This window comes from Pinus tabuliformis, chromosome 7, assembly GCF_031772625.1.
Source record: "Pinus tabuliformis cultivar Carrire ecotype Pingquan chromosome 7, CPIR1, whole genome shotgun sequence".
Taxonomy (NCBI): domain Eukaryota; kingdom Viridiplantae; phylum Streptophyta; class Pinopsida; order Pinales; family Pinaceae; genus Pinus; species Pinus tabuliformis.
In genome coordinates this window covers 1,018,174,865-1,018,179,408 of record NC_142293.1, presented here as the reverse complement: position 1 = coordinate 1,018,179,408, position 4,544 = coordinate 1,018,174,865, and positions in this window count along the sequence as shown.

The window sequence follows — 4,544 nt, the reverse complement described above, 5'->3', positions numbered from 1 at the left end:
CATGTCGCGCCCTTGATGGAACCACGGGTTTCCGCATTTTACGGCACGAGGGAAATGCGGGGAACTTGGGGTTTCCATGACGATGCAAACCAGCTCGCAAGTCTTGGGAACTTGGGGTGTTTCGAAACCGCTGCCCAAGTCTGGGGAACTCGCTGTTTCCATGTCGCGGCACACCCTGAATCGCCCGAGAGTCTGTGGAACTTCATATTTCCATGTCGTGGGGCCACGAAGAGCCGCCAAAGTCCGGGGAACTCGGGGTGTCCATTTCGCGGCGCGATGAAAACTGCTACCCAAGTCAGCGGACACACACTGGGTTTCCATTTCGCGTCACAACAAAAATTGCTACCCAAGTCTGGGAAACGCGGTGTAAGGACCTGCGGTTCGGTTTCTCCCCGTCGGTGCGAAGTGCGAACTCTACGACCGAAATGTGGGAAGGGACATAAGTATAATGCGCATTAGAGGTGGAGCGATGGTTGGTTTATAGCGTGGGAGCGTTTGGCATAACCCACGGGCCGACTCACATGTTGGGGCGATTTGAACGAAGGATTGTTTGCCGACCAGCAATCGGATGGCAAGTTTGCGACGTGTAAGGGCGTTTTGGCACGCGGTGGTCGAGTCGGCCTGGGCAGCGACTCGCCCAACCGCTCGTATAAATATGGCAAGGCGTTGGAGCATTTGGCATTCATTCGAAGATGGACATTCGAACATGAGCATTCGGTGATCAAGAAAAAAGTGCGAAGTAGTGGAGCAGGTCGCAAAAGAGGCGCGGGCATATATGCACCCGCTCTTGGGCAAGCACACACGATACGCACAGGGTTCGGTTCTCGGGTGAGGGCGCGGGTAAGGAAGGCACCCGCCGTTCGGTGTGACACGGGGTGTCTCGGGTAGGTCGCCCGCCCGTCGTGGAAGAAGAAACGCGGAGGTGTCTCGGGTAAGTCGCCCGCCCGTCGTGCAACATGAAACGCTGGGTGACTCGGGTGAGGTCGCCCGCCCGTCGTGCAGCGGTAAACGAGGTTCGGTCGACGAGTACGGTTGGCAGCTCGTGTGAGGGCGCGCCCGCCCAGCTCGGGCAAGGAACTCGGTTGGCACACGGAGGTGTTGCCTATTTGTAAAATTGGCTAAGTATGAAACTTGGTGTTTCCCAAGTATACTTGTAAAGCCCCGTAAACATTGTGGAGTTGAATAATATATTGTATTCAGACTCATTGTTCAGGGTTGCCCCTCCCTTTACACTGTGCAATTGTGTTCTTCATGTATAATTGCTGATGATAATTGCCTATGCGTATGGGTGTTCATTGGCATAAAGGAAACACAATAATACTTGGTTGCGAAAAACAAACTAAGTAGACTAATGGTTAGGCGTAGTCCATGAACATAAGTATTGGTGAAAAGGAAGTGTTCGGTGGCGCCGCACCTCGCCAAGTACGGCTGAAAGGGTACTGTAGCCTGGGGGCGTGACACGCGGGGTTCCCATGTCGCTCGCGCCGTGTTGGGGATGGCGCACGCCCCTTGATACCTGCACGATGGGCGAGCCACCGACGGAAGGCGCGCGGGCGACCCTTGTTGCGTGCCCGGATGAAAGAGGTGACCATGTGCGGACGAGTCAGGATGCGGGCAGGTGTGCTACGTGCGGCGACGGGTGTAATCGGCGAGGTGTTGGAGCCGACCCATGGGTGCGACGGTGCACACGAAGGGACGCGGTGGTTCGTCGGAATGGGGCCTGTCGAGGTTATGTGGCAGGTCAGCCGGGCATGCATGTTGATGGAGCCGACCCTTGTTATCCTCGAGAGACACGGCCCTTGGGCGAAAGGATGCGTATAAGCAAGGAGGATGGCGTTCGACGAAGGGACATCGAACTCAGACTTCCACATCGCAGAACAAGTGCGAAGGAAGGAGTTGGGCGAAAACGGAAGGAAGAGAAGGACGCGGGTAAGAGGGCCGCACCGGCGGGCGGATTACAGAGGGCGGGTCGGGCTTGGTAGCGCGGGCAGGCAGAGCGGGGCGGGTTACCGTCCGGGCAGGCAGGCCGCACTGCATGCGGGCCGTGCGCCCTCACTATGGACCGCACCGACGGGCAGAGTTTGGGCGCCGCGGAAGGGAAATTCGGGCGGACAGGTTCGCAGTTCAGGTGTGGAGTTGTGTCGTGCAGGCCGCGGGCCAGTGCAGCACGACCACACGACACGACAGGTTGAAAGAATAATTGAAGAAGATAAATTTATGGTAAGTTATTTTCGCTGCATTGTTAAGAACACTTGCTGGAGAATTGATCGAGTGTTGAAGTAGGCGCAGACCGTGTACTCAAGTATTGGTAAAAGGAAAAAGTACGGCGGTGCCGCACCCGCTTATGCGTGGTTGAAATACTACCACTAGGATAGGAGCGCGACATGGGGTCTCCCGGTCCCTCCTCGACAGAGGTCGCCAAATTGCGGGGTACCGGGGATTCCATGTCCCGCCTTGTCGAAAGCATCCCAAGTGTGGGGAATTTGGGGTTTCCATGTCTCGTCGCGATGGAAATCGCCCCAGGTGCAGTAAACTTGGTGTACATCGAGCCTGCAACCTCACATCAAGAAAAAGGCTCGGTTGGTCAAGAGAATGAAGGTTTCTTCATTGGTAAAGGACCTCGCTAAGGATCAAAGGTTGGAGTCTCTTCTAGAGCTAGTCCACCATGGACTATCAAAAGTTGAAAGAAGGACAGAGTGCCGGGGAACGAAGCGCCGAAGAAACAAAGTGCAGAGAGGAGGAAGGACTCGACTTGTGCTTGGGGGATATTATTGTCAAGGGTCTAGGGCTTCGCAATGACCAATAAGAAGCTTCAATGAGAGAAATTTACGAAAGGGTTTTCCTCTCTGAGAGAGAGGTTTTTCCCTGGCAGAGAGCCAACATCTTGTGTTCTTGTTCTTATGTTTTTGGCACCAGTTTGATGAAAGTAAACACACATGCATTAATAATAAGAGAAGAAGATTAAGATAACACGATAAATTGCAAAAGAGCTTCACAAATTGTTATAAGTCTAGAAGAATCCCGCTATACCCCATTGCCCCAGATTCTTCAACGCGGTATCGGAGCTAAGGTGACACATCAAGGAAAGGGAATCTCAAGAACATCCGCAAGGTTGAAGCGTCAAGCCAAGAAGTCTCAATCACATCAAGGACAAGAAGGTCTACCATCTATCATTCCTCATGGAAGACTACAAAGCAAGAAGAAACGCCTTGTATAAAGGCACCTACAAGAAGAACAAATCAAAGAGGGACCTACATCAAGCTACACCATCTTGAAGAATGAAAGGCAGTACGAGTCAAGTCATCAAGCAAGTCCATTTGAAGAAAGCAACTTGAACAACATCAAGATCTAAGGAAGGCAAGCCATCAAGTCTTCAAGAAGAAAGCAAGTTCACTACATCTCAAGCTCTATCAAGTAAGTATATGTCCCCTTCTGAGTATACCTCAGTGTCTTTTTGCAAGGAAAGTAACAAATTGGTTGGGGCCACTACATGTCCAAAGTCGAACGGTTTGGATGCCAAGAGTATGGACGCTACAGAAGGGATTTTCCTAAACTTAAGAAGGACAACAACAACAAGAGAAAAAGGGAAGAAGCTCATGTAACTCAAGAAGTGAAAGAAGACGACAAGAAGCAAAAGAAGGAAGATCCTCCTAGGACTAAGTCAACCTCTTTGCTTAAAGTCTTCTTTCAAAGGGGGTAGAGGTCTCATTGGGGGTCCCATTTATGGGATTCAAGGGAGGATGATATACAGGCGAGAGCAGATGAAGCAAGAAAGGCTACACCAATCGAGGAGAACTATCAAATAAAGCCGCGATGATAAAAGCATAATCAAGGTGAGGTATGTATGCATCAAAGTTTAAGTCATGTCGCCATATATATTGATTGGGTCATGGGAAAAGTTCTAGAATCACGATCAAGAATAAAAGGATCTCTTTCGCCAACGACATGCTCGGAGGCATGTGCTACAGTGGAGTAAAGGTCAACATGAAGAAGTGCTCTCATAAGGAGTATAAGGTGGTTGACCAATCAATCCAATAAGAAGCAAATGAAGAACATCGCGGTCACAAAGAATAACTATTTGACAAGATTCCTCAACATCTCTCGAAAGAAGGCACGACAACTCTGACAAAGGAAGAAAAAGATAAAGGACCCTTGACACCTACGAAGGCCTTGGAGATAGTAAGGTGCAGATAACCGATTCAACTCTACAAATATGTCATGATGAAGAGAAATATCACGATGAAGACATGAAGGGCCACTAAATCAAAGTACGGGAACAAGCGAGTACAACTAAGCATCCATGTGATAAGTGTTATGAAGGATAGACAAGGTGACAAAGGAGTAGCTAGATGACAAAAAGGCCCTGATATATATCAAGAAGGCCACTTTCCATGAAGGGAGCAATGACATGACAAACCAGGGGGAAAGTGATCGATGGCCGGTACCCTGCCAAGAAGAAGTTCAAACAAAGACTTCATGACATCGAAGGAAAGAAGGAGATCAAGCGGCTGAAGGACCCACGAAGAAGACGTTGTTGATGAATG